This window comes from Amblyomma americanum, chromosome 1, assembly GCF_052857255.1.
Source record: "Amblyomma americanum isolate KBUSLIRL-KWMA chromosome 1, ASM5285725v1, whole genome shotgun sequence".
Taxonomy (NCBI): Eukaryota; Metazoa; Arthropoda; class Arachnida; order Ixodida; family Ixodidae; genus Amblyomma; species Amblyomma americanum.
Genome location: NC_135497.1, coordinates 441,493,147 through 441,508,585, shown reverse-complemented (window position 1 = coordinate 441,508,585; position 15,439 = coordinate 441,493,147). Strand labels below are relative to the sequence as shown.

Genomic DNA, 15,439 nt, shown 5'->3' with positions numbered 1-15,439 from the left:
ATGTGTTCTTTTCAACGTAGCCCTGCTTAATAATACGTCTTAGTGGGCGACATTTTAACTTCAATGAGGCGAGTATCACATGACCTGTCTAGTCGCACTAACCGAGATGGCTAAACTGTGTGTAAGCGCGGCGAACTGCAGTTAACTTTAACCGCTGTTGCAAAAGGGTTGCAAGCCCCAAGGGTAGCGTTGGCCTGGCGGCCTGGGGCTCAGCTGGAAACATCCGAAGGTCCCGGCAAAGGATGAGTCGACTGGCAACAGAACAACTTGTTTATTCTGGCATTGCAAAAGAGCAGCCGGTCAGGGCGACCACGTTACTCGAAGGAAGAAATCGAAGTCTCTTTGGCGTCCGGGGCAGCTCCCTTTATACCCACGGAGTCGAGGGCAAGAAGGAAAGGCTTGGGATGAGGCGCCCGATACGGCGACGCACGGACATGTTGAGACGTGAAGTGACGCGTCCGCCGGGCCGGCGCCGGTCAGACCTCCTCGCCTCCCAGTTGGGGAGCTCCTCTCCCCGGCTGCCGCGCTTTGACAAGCGTGGGCACCAACATGCACACACACACACACACACACGCACACACGACGACACGTGGCATTGAAACCTGCCTGGACGCGCTTGGCGGGAGGCGATACAGCAGCACTGAACGGGCCCAAAATGACCGCCACTTTGAACGAAGCCCCGGTGTCCGTTGCATCCGTGCCGGCTATACCGCGCGTCGTAGGCGAAACGTAACAGACCGCCCCGCCGGGAGAAGGAGATCCCGATGGTCAGGGGACTGCATCCGCTGTCCGGAGGGATGTCGCTCGATGATGCTCGAAATCGAAACCGGTCGTCCCTCGACGTTGCTTGAGCGCAGCGCACAGAGAAGGCCTCGTTCTCAGGTTCAGGATCACACAGGACACTGCAAAGTGACTTCGGGAGAGTTGCCATTTTTGTGCTCGTTCCCAGCAAGCGTTAGAACTACGTCGAAACGCAACCGCTCAGTCAGCAAGCACGAGACAACCCTCACTAAGCTCTGCCAGGCTCTTTCCCCTTTTCTACTACTGCCTAGTTCCTTACAGTAGTCAAGCAGCACTCAGAACGCGTCCACAAATTGGAAAATTGCACTAGAAAGCACATCATCACTTTGAAACACTAACAAAAGCAATATGTTAAAAATCCTGCCTCAGGAAGAAAACATCAGTAACAAACAACTTTGAGGCGGATTCCTACGTTAGGGGCTTCGACTTAAGCCATCGGCGTTACCGTTGAGACTTCCCTTTTTGTAACGCACCTCAAAGGAATATTGTTGCAAAGCGAGGCTCCAGCGCAGGAGGCGGCCATTTTTGGGAGAGATGGTCTGCAGCCATTGGAGAGGGCAGTGATCCGTCTCAATGATAAACCTCGAGCCGGCTAGGTAGCATGACAATTTCTGAACGGCCCACACGAGACACGCACACTCTTTCTCGGTGGCGCTGTACGCCTGCTCACGACAGGTCAGCTTACGACTAGCATAAAGGACGGGGTGTTCCACTTCTCCATTTTCCCGTTGGCACAGTACAACGCCCGTGCCTCGCTCACTAGCATCGCACTGAACAACGAACCCTTTTGTGTAGTCTGGCGATCGTAGCACAGGCTGGCTTGTTAGGGCGCTCTTTATGGCGCTAAAAGCTCTTTCCTTTGTCTCGCTCCAGACGACTGTTTGGGGCTCTGCTTTTCTTAGAGCATCCGTCAGGGGAGCCGCGATATCGGAGTACCTGGGGATGTACCTCTGATAGTAGCCGGCGACACCTAAGAACGACCGAATATCGGTGTTCGTGCGCGGTTGCGGGAAGTCTCGCACAGCGGCCACCTTTATTTCAGAGGGGCGGCGACGACCCTGTCCAATCACGTGACCGAGGTAGACAACCTCGGCCTGTGCTAATTGGCACTTGGGAGCTTTGACTGTCAAGCCCGCTTCGCGCAGGCGGGTTAGCACTGCCTGCAAGTGTGCCATATGCTCAGACCAGGATGCGGAGAATATCGCTACGTCGTCTAAATACGGTAAAGCGAATTCTTCCTGTCCCCGCAACACTTTGTCCATGAGGCTTGAAAAGCAGTATGGCGCGTTCTTCAAACCAAAACTCAAATCTTTAGGACGGAATGTTCCCATTGGTGAAATGAACGCCGCATACCTACTAGCCTCTTCTGTAAGTGGAACCTGCCAATAACCCCTGACAAGATCTAGGGTGGAAAAAAACTGAGCGCTACTAACTTTCTCAAGGCGCTCCGCGATGTTAGGGATCGGATAAATTTGATCCTTAGTGATGGAATTGAGCCCGTGGTAGTCGACGCAAGGACGAGGTTCCTTGCCCGGTACCTCAACTAAAATCAAAGGGGAGGTATAATCACTCTCACCCGCCTCAATAACACCGAGCTGTACCATTTTATTTACCCCAGCCTCCATAATATCGCGCTGGCGGGGTGACACCCGGTACAGTTGTTGCAAATGGGTTGCAAGCCCCAAGGGTAGCGTAGGCCTGGCGGCCTGGGGCACAGCTGGAAACATCCGAAGGTCCCGGCAAAGGATGAGTCGACTGGCAACAGAACAACTTGTTTATTCTGGCATCGCAAAAGAGCAGCCGGTCAGGGCGACCACGTTACTCGAAGGAAGAAATCGAAGTCTCTTTGGCGTCCGGGGCAGCTCCCTTTATACCCACGGAGTCGAGGGCAAGAAGGAACGGCTTGGGATGAGGCGCCCGATACGGCGACGCTCGGACATGTTCAGACGTGACGTGCGCGTCCGCCGGGCCGGCGCCGGTCAGACCTCCTCGCCTCCCAGTTGGGGAGCTCCTCTCCCCGGCTGCCGCGCTTTGACAAGCGTGGGCACCAACATGCACACACACACACACACGCACACACGACGACACGTGGCATTCAAACCTGCCTGGACGCGCTTGGCGGGAGGCGTTACAGCAGCACTGAACGGGCCCAAAATGACCGCCACTTTGAACGAAGCCCCGGCGTCCGTTGCATCCGTGCCGGCTATACCGCGCGTCGTAGGCGAAACGTTACACCGCAGTTAAATGCTTTAACTATAGATAAGTTTAACTACGGTTAAGGCTGCCCGTGTAAAGAGGGTATAGGACAGCTATTGATTTTAAATGTTACTATTGGATTTTGGACGAAGTTGAATTTGGACGCTGTTGATTTTGAATTCACTTATCGTGCGTGGAAAAAAATTTCTTCAATAGAGATGATCGAGAACAAAGTTCTCTCATTTTATACCGACAGTTTCTCATGTGAAATATATGTTGGAGGTTTCAGGTAAACATCATGCTCAATGCCATTTTTTATTTATAATATCGTTTCAAATGTTACCCTGAAGAATGCACGAAGGAGCTTTATGGAGTCCCAACCTAATTGCTTTTAAACCCTTTGTAACTGAAGTGTTGATCATGTGAGTTTTAAATGAAACCAGCTGCGTGATTTTCTAGGCTTTAGAGCTCCGTAACAAGTATTTTGGTTGGCGAATCCTACACCGTGGGAGCCTATTCTAGGACCGGACGCATATTTGAGATATAAAGAACCTCTTCAAACTCAAATAAATCAAACTAAATCTTAATTTTTCATATTTGCGCACGTAAATTAAAGGGCTGCGGAAAAAAAGCTGCCCTTTGGCAGCTTTACTGGCCCGCTAACCCAGCTAGTCCTTTTAACAGCAGCGGGTATACCGAGTGTCCCAGATAACTTGAGCCAGGGATTAAAACGAAATTATTAGAAACAGGCGAGTGAAACCAGTTGCATATCTGTGACAGCCATCTTGCGCGCCACGGGCAATCTTTGTTTCGCAATTAATTAATAGTTTAACTAAGTTTAATTACCTAAATTAATAAGTGTTCAATTTAGAGAAATTGCATTCGAAGAGTTGTCGAGCACCTTCAGAAACCCCCATTCTATCATTTACGATAAAGAAACACTCACTCGCGTCTTTTTTTTACCAGCTCCAAAGAAAGCCCGCGAAATACAAAATAAACCACGTGACTAACGCACTTGTGCGCCACGAACGTGCTGCTCTCAAGCGTCGTTTGAGCAAAAGAAATCTCCTGCAGCCTTGACTCGACGGCCCCGCACCAGCGGCAGGCTGATATGTAAGGGTCGGCAACTCGCACCGTCATGTGGGCCACTGGCTGACGCAGACGAGAAACCACCGCCAAAATATCGGCCTGCCTGCCGCTGGTTTGGGGCCGTCGAGTCAAGGCTGCAGGTGATTTCGTTTCCTCAAACCACGCTTGAGAGCAGCACGATCGTGGCGCGCAAACGCGTTAGTCACGTGGTTTATTTTGTATTTCGCAGGCTTTCTTTGGAGCTGGCAAAAAAAGACACGAGTGTTTCCTTATTGAAAATGATGGCATGCGGGTTTCTGAAGGTGCTCGACAGCTCTTCAAATGCAGTTTGTTGTCTAAAGTCAATATTTAATAATTTAGATAATAAAACTTCATTAAACTATAAATTAATTACGAAACAAAAAATTTCCTGTGGTGCGCAAGAAAGATGGCTGTCACTAATATGCAACTGGTTTCACTCGCCTGTCTCTAATAATTTATTCTTTAAACCCTTGGGTCAAGTTAGCTGGGACACCCGGTGTAATTAGAGCATGTATTTGTGAACTCGCGATATATTAGCGAAGTTTCTTTTAAAGGGGCAATGAAATATGTTGCTAGCAAATGTGTTCAATGTTATAATAATAATAATTGGTTTTTGGGGAAAGGAAAATGGTGCAGTATCTGTCTCATATATCGTTGGACACCTGAACCGCGCCGTAAGGGAAGGGACAAAGGAGGGAGTGAAAGAAGAAAGGGAGAGGTGCCGTAGTGGAGGGCTCCGGAATAATTTCGACCACCTGGGGATCTTTAATGTGCACTGACATCGCACAGCATACGGGCGCCTTACCGTTTTTCCTCCATGAAAACGCAGCCGCCGCGGTCGGGTTCGAACCCGGGAACTCCGGATTATTAGTCGAGCGCCCTAACCACTGAGCCACCGCGGGGGGTAAAATGTGCAAAAAATCGCTTTTGGGCAGTCACACTAAGTATGAGTCCTTTGAAGGGAGCCGCTGATTTATTAATAATTTCTAAAAGCCGTGTTCCTTTTTAAAATCGAAGACTGCTTGATGTGCGCGTAGTGCCGGTTTAAGGAGACATTTTTCTAAATTGTATACGTCACGATTGTGGCGATGTCATTGTTTGTGACAGGTAGTCCGGCTCAGGTATTCGGTGCAAGCATGTCGTCACGGCTACGCTTCAGTTAGCGGGGCAGTCGTCTCCATGGCTTCGTGGAACGGAGGAAGAAAGACGCCCCCGGCGCCGCCTTCTCTAGTCGGCCAGTGCGCCGGGCCAGTGCCGTAAGCCAGCCAACGAGTCGTTGCCGGCAATCAATAGCGGCTGAACTTGTAACGTTCGAAGACTATCGCGATGGTCACTTGTAGAACTCGTGCCTCGAGATCCGAGTCCACGATGCGCTCGCAATGGCAGCAGTGAAAGGCACGCAAACGATTGCACCGAGGGACGGTTGAGCGCGTTCGGCAACCGGAATGAAGAAACCGTGTGCGTGGTAGCGATTGTGGCTCGTCTTGAGTCAGGGCGCAGGCCTCTGCACTTTCCTTTTCTTTCTTTCTGTCAACAGACAGACAGACAGAAACCGGGAGGGGACGCGTGGGGTATTGACGGCAGGGGCGCAGTCGCAACCTGTTTTCTTTTTCTTCGTGCGCGCCGGAGTGTATGAGCTGAGGGGGAGAGGAGGAAGGTGTTTTTTAATCCAATATATCTTCGATGTTATTGAAGCTAGCCAAGAATTCTTGCGGTGGCATGACAAGCGATGAAATAGCTATTGCTCTTCTCTTACCTCGGTCAATATTTACTACTCCCTTTATTGCGTTTAGCTTAGCAATAGAGCCCGAAACATTTCACGTCCTGACAAGGCCTGTTTGGCGACGATTTTTAAGTAATTCGGAGCAGCTGCACGGCATTAACATTTAGGGTCATGCTCCAGTTCCTGCTCCATGTTAATATTCGGTTAAGGTCTGTATTACTCAACCATAGGCGTATAGCGAAATTTTCAACGTTGCGCCTTCACCAGTGTGATTTGTAAAGATAAAGTGGTCTGGGCACAGATCTTCCTGGGAAACCGGATTTTACTTACTGAAGGAAAGTGCGACTAAGGGCCATTAGAGAGTTATAGCATATCGTTACCGTGTTTACGCGACCGTTTACCGGGCCCGGCTAGAGACATCTGCGCATGTGACGCCACTTATCGGTCCGCTAGCACTTTACGGAATCCCTTTGAACGTTGCAGAGAGTTAGCGTTCGCTCGTAAACAAACATGGCGGCACACTGCACGGCCGCTTCGGACGAAACACAGCGCCGCCGCGTTCTTTGGTGCCATTTCTCGATATAAATGAAGGCATTCGCTTTTAATTTTCAGACTCTCACTCATACGTCGAGGTTTCAGCAACAACTAAGCCATGTTTTTGAGATAATTTGCCAATTTTGAGCAGTTAAGCCCAACTATATGTCGTGTACATAGCCAAATTGCAACGCCTACGCTGCAGCTCTTGAGTTTTGTGCCCGATTTAATATTTTTCTGTATTTTCTCGATTTTTTTTTCTCGAAAAAAAAAGGCTGGTAATTTTCTTGCTATATTCATCAGCAATTGCAGAAAATAAAAAGTTTCTCCAGCCTGGAGTTGGCGCACTTGAACTTACTGTTGCTAGATGACGCCACTGTGTTCACATCCAAACGCATAAAGAAGCGACGATGCGGCACGGCAAACGGGTGTCGTAGTTGCGCTTTTTTACAGCGCTCGCAACGGAACGTGCGCTGCGTATGCAAGCTTTAAGCTTACCGAGGTCTACGCACAGAAATTGTCTACTGGCCAGGGTAGGCAAAGGTGTCTAGCTTTACGGGCACACTTGAAAATCCGATAAGTCGGCTGTTAGCTGAAATGTAGTCGGTAAGTCTGTATATGCAGAGAAAAAGATTATTAAAGTGTAGCATCTCACTTCATAGAAATGATTTAAATGCATCCGTATTTCTGATTGCAATAAAAGCTGGGAATCTGCCATCATCATCACTCGTTTTAGCCGTACGGTAACTTTTTACGGGAGAGACGGTGCGCTAAAACGTCTTCTGGCGTGCGCCGCGCTATCCGGAAAGTCCGGCTTCCGGTAACACGGTAAACGGTAACGTAAACACGGTAACGATATGCTATAACTCTCTATTGATAATTGCGTTTTGATTAAGGCCGTGGAGATAACGTACAAAGTACGTAATCTGCAAACTTTTAACAAGGAAGCTTGAATAATAGCAAGGAGTGTGATACAGTGCCAAAGTGCTGAAATTTTAACATTATACAGGAACCTGTTTACGGGAATCAAAAGAGGAAATCTTTGCTGCGAAAATTCGACTACTCGGGTAGCACAGCACAAATCGGCTCTGAACCCATGTTGAAAATAATAATAATAATAATAATAATAATAATAATAATAATAATAATAATAATAATAATAATAATAATAATAATAATAATAATAATAATAATAATAATAATAATAATAATAATAATAATAATAATAATATATATATTTTATTCACTTCCAGTCACAAGTACATGCTCCAGCCCGCGTAAGCGTTATCGCTTGTGTGCGTGGCTGGGCAGCCGGGGTGTGAAGTACATGATTCAGTGAAATAAAAATAGAAAAATAGAAAAATAGAAAATAGACATAGACTCACAAATTGCTTCCGCGATGCAATAAAATAGAAACACAAAACACACACAAATGAGCTCGAACCAGACAGACACAGAAATTGCAAGGCGAACACATGTACAAGAAACGTGGAGTGCAAGAAAGTATTCCACAATTATCACTTTCATGCATGAAATGACAACGCTGAGAACATGGAAAAAAATAGATCAAAAATTTGTCACTCAATATTACTATTCAACCACGACCGAAGAAACTTGTTAATTTGTTTTAATTCATTAATGCTCGGGGCGGTTTGTATCTTATTGAAGTAATAAGGAACATAATGACTGCGGGTATTTTTCCATAATTAGTGTAAATCCGTGGTATGACGTATTTTTCCGACTGACGGAGAGGCCGTACTTTGATGTTGTCGATTTTAAAGACGCTGTGGAAGAAATTTTTCGCAATATGTCAAAAATAAATTGCTTTTGTACAGGTAACATCTCAAAATGTTCCATACTAGCTATAACTGCTTTATCATGACAGCTAGTTCCGTAGGCGAGATTAGATGCAATTCTGTACAGTATGCGGCTTAGTATGTTTAGTTTATATAATGATGCGGTTCCGTAAATTGTTATTCCATATCGCAATATGGATTCTCCTAACCCTTTATAAACCATTTTTCGAACCGACACATCGCAAATAGATCGTAGGGCATACATATAAACACACACCAGACGCAAACGTTTGGCTAGCTCTTGAATATGAAAATTCCATGACAGAGTTTCATCAAATGTCATGCCAAGATACTTGAAGCTCGATTTAAGTTCCAAAGGTGGGCATGAACAGTATGAACAATTCTTATCATGAAGATATTTATTAGAGAAAATTTAAATTGTTTGTATGGACTATGAAAACAAAGAAGGCAGGTTTTTGAGATATTAGTATAAATCTGATAAGCGTTGAACCATTCTATCAAAAAATGAACATCCCGTTGCATCCTGCTGCCTGCTTCTTCATAAGTTTCACTTGGTATCCCCACAGCAGTGTCATCTGCATATAAAAAAATCTGAGAGCTTAAAGGAAGATAGGTCACGTAATTGACGTAAATATTGAATAATAAGGGTCCTAAAACTGAGCCCTGAGGAACACCGGTAGAAACGCGTAACATTGTACTATATGATTCGCCTATTCGAACGCATTGTTCTCGATCAGTAAAATAGCTCTTGAAAAACGACATATAAGGACCTCTGATACCAAAATTATCGAGTTTGGCTAATGGTAAATTATGGTTAATAGTATCAAACGCTTTTTGCAAATCAATAAAAAGTGTAAGGACAATGTTATTTTCATCTATTTCTTTACAGATTAAATCATGAAAATCTTCTAGTAGGCTTATAGTACTTTTACCTTTGCGGAAACTATACTGGGCGGGATTTAGTAGATGGTACTTATCACAAAAGGACGTCATACAGGCGTGTACAATTTTCTCCATGATACAAGCGATGGCGGACAAGATCGCAATTGGCCTGTAATTATTAAAATCTCTTTTAGAGCCTTTTTTGTGCAAAGGTCTTATTAAACTTATTTTATATGCCTATGAATGTGTCCGGTTGTGAAAGTTTCATTGATAATATAAAGTAATATGGTTTTAAATCGGTCAGAATGCACTATGAGATCCCTCATCCTAACACCATCATACCCTGGCGATTTTGTGATTGACATTGTTTTGAATACATCCCGTAATTCTAGCTCAGTAACAGTAGGCATGTAAGCTGAATGGATGTTCGAAGTAGCAGCCGTAGCTTTCCTCATTGATTTTCCCTGTTTACACAAGAAGGAAACAGATTCTACAAAGCGCTTATTGAATTCGGTGGCCAAGTCTACGTTGTTTTCATCTGGAAATGCTTGTTCTAAGACGTCATCAATGCTTTTCTTGGGTGGTTTTCCTACTGTGTTCTGCACTAAGTTCCATGTTTTTTTTTATATCCTTACTGCATGCCGAAAATTGATTTAGTTGGTACTGTTTTTTTGCCAGTCGTATTTTCGCTGTGATTTTATTCCTCCGCTGCCTGAATTCCTCTCTTAGTGCAATGTCATGTGGGTGGTCACTGCACCTTCTTAAAAGTTTACTTTTAATATAGGATAATTCAATGATTTCTTTGTTTACCCAAGGACTTGCCTTATTTCTACGTTTCATCCGGACCTTTGTTTTTGAGGCGTTATGACTTGATTTTAATTGCTCAACAAGGAGTTAATAAGCATCTAAGTGATTGTGCTGTAAGAGCGAATTCCAGTCAAACGACTTAATTAGTTTATCTACTTTGCCATTGTTAATTACAAGCCTATCCGCAGGTTGCTGCTGTGCCTCTATTTTACTCTCTTTTAGCACCGTAAGAGAAATAAAATATGATCAGCAACTTTTTCTTTGATAATACAGCCCCACGTCTCCTGTTCCATCACGGTTGTACTCATATGGTCAATGCATGTCTGTGTTAATCTACTGCCAAGAAATTCTTCTCGCGTGTAGCCTTGAATTTTATTCTTCAAACCAAAACTAGCCAACAACGTTAAGTATTCGCTTACGCCTACTTTGCCAGTTACAGAAATGTCAATATTGAAGTCTCCAGTAAGAATCACAGGTTTGTTTACTCCATATCTTTTAAGGAAACTAGCCAGCTCCTCTAAAAAAACTACAATATTTTTGCTAGGAGGTCTGTAGATAGCACAAACTAACAATTCCTCATCACAGTTTGCAAGATTAAGAGCTATAACTTCTGCTTCATCAAAATCAACTTTCAAGCGTTCACAAAACCAAGAGTTTTTAACAAAAACTAACACTCCCCCACCCCGTTCGTCCTCTCTGCACAATGCATATGATTGATAGTTGTGTATATTATAAAGAGATGATTCAAAATAACGGATATTGATCTCAGTAAATGCTATGACATCCAGAACAGCTAAATAATTCTCAAGGTACATTTGCAACATGTCCCAATGTTTGTGAAGGCTTCTCACATTTGCATGGATAACATCAAAACTTATGCAGGGTTGGACCGATACAAATTCCCGGCGTATCTCCATCCATTTACAAAATGAACGCACACTCGCAGCCATCACGTTATCTTGATCAAATCCGCTTCGTTTTCAACAAGAATAACAGGGGCACCTTCAATTTTCCTTACAAATATACGACCGTTTCGCACCCAAACATATTTGTACTGTTTTTCAGTTGCAAGACGCTTTGCCATCCATCGAAGTTTCTTAGTTAGGTATGTTAGATTTTCATTGATGTAAATGTTCTCATCCTTGAGTGTGGTTCGTTTCACAAGCCACTTTTCTCTTGTTTCCCTCCTGGTGAAGCGTACAAATATGGGAGCCTCAGCATCTGCTTTGCCTTTGATCCTGTGCACTGTTTCGATTTCCTCATTGCTGGGAATGGGGAGTTCAAGTCTACCTGCAATTGATCTTATTACTGTTTTCAAGTTTTCGTTCTCGTTGTACTTGACACCGTGTATCTCCAAATTATTGCGCCTTGAATAGGATTCCAATCTATTCACTCCATTTCCAGCTGAGAAAGCCTAGTGTCCTTTACTAGCAGTTTGGCCTCCAGATCAGTAGTTTTTTCTTTACCTCCTTTACTTCTTGCTTCTGTGATTCGAGATTTTCAAGCACTTCATCGTACTTAGAAGAGAGTAAATCGAGCGATTCTTCCATGCACTGTATCGTTACTCCTTGCTTTTGAAGATTTTCATTGGGGGTATCATGTTTAGCCAGTTGTGCCTCCTGTTTTATCTCAAGTTCGTCTAAACGGCGCAGGACAATGTCTAACTTTGACATGACGTCAGACAAAGAAGGTTGATCACAATCTGCCGTCGAGCTCCCACGCCCATAGCCAGGCTCGCTTTCAGTCAAACGTGTTTTACGTTTAGCGCACGTGGGACACAGCCAACTACGGATGGCTTCTGCTGACATGCTTTTCAGGGTAGTCTTTGTGACACCTGAACATTTGCCAGTGTGATAAGGGTTATCACGATCGCTGCAGCGAATACTCTGGCTATCAGGCGCAAGAGCTTTCAGGCACGCGAGGCAATCACTTTTAGACATCCTGAATACAAAGTTGTGCAGTCCGGCGGAGAAGAAAAAAAAACTTACTAAAGGCCGCTCTTACCTACACAAGCGAAGAAACAGCGTTATTCCACGCTCACGTACTCCGCCGGACTGCACTCGTTGACAAGCTGCGGTGGCCTTTTAAGCTTCTCTGCCCGGTGTCGTCGGCCTGGATTGGGTGCCTCCTGAATGACGTACTTGTGCCGTAGCCCGTTAGCCATGAGCGCTCACATGGAATCTTGTTCCAGGCTGTGCTGATAACGGCGTCGATGATGGAAGCAGCCGAAGCAGGGAAACACCCACGAAGCAGGGAGACCGCAATCTGGTCCCAGAGCTGGTGGGGTTCTTACGCGTCTTGAGTCCCTTGGTCCCTTGTCTGGTTTTCGCGCTGACTTGACATCATGCAGCTCCAACTACCCGGCAGCACGCTCTCTTGCTCTTGCTCTGTGTCCGTACGATAAACGTTCTTTGTGGCCTCGTGAAATATATAGCGCCTTCCTCAAACGAAAAAAAAAGTTGAGCCTTTGAGCGATGAAATGTTAGGCTGCTGCTAATATAAGAACAATAACTAATTGTATTACCCAGGCATTCGCGTTAATCAAGGCGGCCAGATTGACTGAGCAGCACACTTACGAAAAATGTGGTGTGAAGATTTAAGCGCAATCTCGGCCACTTTCTCGTTCACCAAGGTTCACTTCGCAACTTTTTTCTCTAACTACAGAGAGAGGCATTCTGGCGAAATTTAGATTTTTTTTTTGTAGAGGAGATATCGCTGGTCATACAGCCTAAATATAAATACATTATGACCGCACATTGAAGAGTTAGGATGCGCTAAGTAACAAAATGTTGCGCATTGCCCCAATCTCCATAATACTCCGATCATTAAAAGATTAAAGGAGCCATGGTGCGCAAATTGAGGACGTTGGTTTTATTCGATGTGTGCATAATCTCAGACATGGCGATGCCTTGATGCCAAGTGAGGCAGTTGATATAGTACTGTTGTTTTAATTCACCACCAATTTTTTTTTTTGCTGTGATGGTGGCGAAAAGTAGCAGCTTTATTTGGAAACGCTAGTGGGCCGACAACAAATCTGGGCGGCCACAGCGTTTTTTATCGCTGAGGCTCTCACTTTGAACTTAATTCATACTCTGGAAAAGAATGTAAAACATATTGTGCTTGATATTGGGATCGCTCTGAATAATAAAACAAATGGAAACGTAGAGAATACGGCTATAGGGGCGGCGCATTTTGCAGCTTGCTCTAACGTTGGGGGGAAAGGCCGCGTTGATGCGCCAGATACTACTGGACAAGAAAAAAAGCGCTTGAAAGTAAACCGGACAGGAAAGACCTTGCAGAGCTACCAACAGAGAAGAAAAATAAATTTGTGAAGGTGTAGTTGCTTTTATAGCTGCAGAAAAAGACAAGACAGTGAAAAGATACACCGGTGACCCGAAACCACGTGATAAGAAGAAGAAAAGAACATTGGCTGCAACAGCAGCACAGCTGACTTTGGTGAACACCCCCCCCCCCCAAATTTTCTTGCTGTCATTTCGTGCTTGGCCATTTTGTACATTGGTTTTTCATTTGCTTGCTGTAGTTAGTTCATTATATGTCCGGCGCCTTATAGCGGTGTGCGAACAGTAGTTTTTTGAAACCGAATCGATTACGAATTGAATTTTAGTGCCATTAATTACAAAATACGAAGCGGACCGCGGAGGCCGCGTTTTGATGGAGGCGAAACGCAAACAGGCGCCCGTGTGCTGTGCGATGTCAGTGCAGGTTAAAGACCCCCAGGTGGTCGAAATTAATCCCGAGCCCTCCACTACAGCATCTCTTTCTCTCTTTCTTCTTTCACTTCCCCTTCCTCCCTTCCCTTACGGCGAGGTTCAGGTGTCCACCTAGATTTTAGACAATTACTGAGCCATTTTCTTTCCTCAAACGCCAATGTTAAATTATTTTCATTATTTTCTACTAGAACGAGTATCCATACAAAACGTAAATTCTTGCGAAACACTGAAGTGCTAGCGGCGGCACTGCAAGTCATGGAGTCGCTTTAGCTGTCGAAAGATGCACCGCTGTCCTCCACTTGGGGCCGCGCATCAGGATTCAGTGTGATAATTCAACGGCCGTCATCTCTTACATAAAGTAAAATTACATATTCCTACTGGTGAGGACAGTGAACAAACTAGCACCAAACCTTAGTTAATTAGAGGGACGTGTGTTTCAGCCATGGCCTCAGATATAAGTATCATATCTAGTTCCGTGTCAAAATATATTAATACAGCGGATTTATATACAGCAGGAGGTCACAAAATAAAAAAAAAACTGGAATGGAAGCTCCTTTAGGTACAACAGGCATAGAGATCAGGCAACAGTATAATAAGTAGGAAATACTTCACCGAAAGGTAAATAAATATAAAAATCAAAATGAGCACTGTTTCAAATCATACAAACAGGAGAAAATGAAAACACCCTGCGACATTTATTAGAAAAACGTCATTCCCACCGAGCCAAGCGTGAGAAAAATTCCACAGGCTCTTTCCCATCGAGGCATCCTTTTTTTATGCGGTCGTTGGCTACCTGACACTGTCGAAATCGCGCTGCTCGCCGCCACCGTGGTCATCCGGATCGAGGGAGTCTGCACCTTAATCCCCTTCGGCTGGTGTGCATCTCGTTCATAACTTCCTCCTGGCCGAGGAAGGAACAAACCGTGCAGCGGAGCCTTAGTTGGGCGTGACAAATACCTGAGTGCGAAATTGGAGAAAACAACTGGACCGATTTTTACGTGAAAGACTACACAGTAAGGCTTTTGTGGGCTCTATTCACCAACTCTATTCACAGGGTTTGAAGGCTGGCTTGTGGAGAAGATCATGGAGCCGCGAGTTAGCCAGGTGCCCGTGTCTTTAGATCCAGTCAAGGCGAAGCCCTTCAGCTCGCGAGGCAGCACAATCTTCCGAGGTAAAGCTTCAAAGCCTGCAGGAGCCGGATCATCAAGTTTTTAAAAGGAAAGACTATCACTGAGACAGAGATTGGGTATTCAGCGAAACCTCCTGGAAGCCTACGACGAAAAATGGGCCGCGTTCCAGCGGTTCGTGCTCCAGCTTCGCTGCTCGCATGATTACACGCTACGTAACATAGAAAACAGCGATCAAACACCACTGTTCTTCGAAATGCTTCTCGAACAATACGATGAAGTCGACAGGCGGCAAAAAGACGCGAATATTCACGTAAAAGAAATTAAAAAAAACCGGGCGACTGCCATGGTCAACAATGCAGACTGATGGGCAAGTTGGCATGACATAATAGGTTTAAAACAGCGGACCAGCACAAGGACGAGGGAAGAAGAAACGAGAGACACACACAGAGCTATGTCTATTCTCCTCTTCCCTCGTCCTTGTGCTGGTCCGCTGTTTTATCCTTGTTATGCCATGATCTGCTGCTCAGCAGACGGAAACAAGTTGAGCAGTTATTTGATCGCATTTGATGGCGGACATAACGGAAGAGGCCTGGAGCCGTGCTTGTTGTGCACGCTGTGCTGGTGCTTCACTCTTTTAGGTGCCAAATAACTGAGCGCGTTAAGGTAATGCTTACCCGCAGCGGTGGCTCAGTGGTTAGGTAGCTCGGC

General features: G+C 45.2%; 1 pseudogene; it reads right to left on the bottom strand.

Annotated features, from left to right (window-relative positions):
- Positions 1-10,630: 10,630 nt before the first annotated feature.
- LOC144125407 (uncharacterized) lies at positions 10,631-11,543 on the bottom strand (annotated as a pseudogene).
- Positions 11,544-15,439: the final 3,896 nt, after the last annotated feature.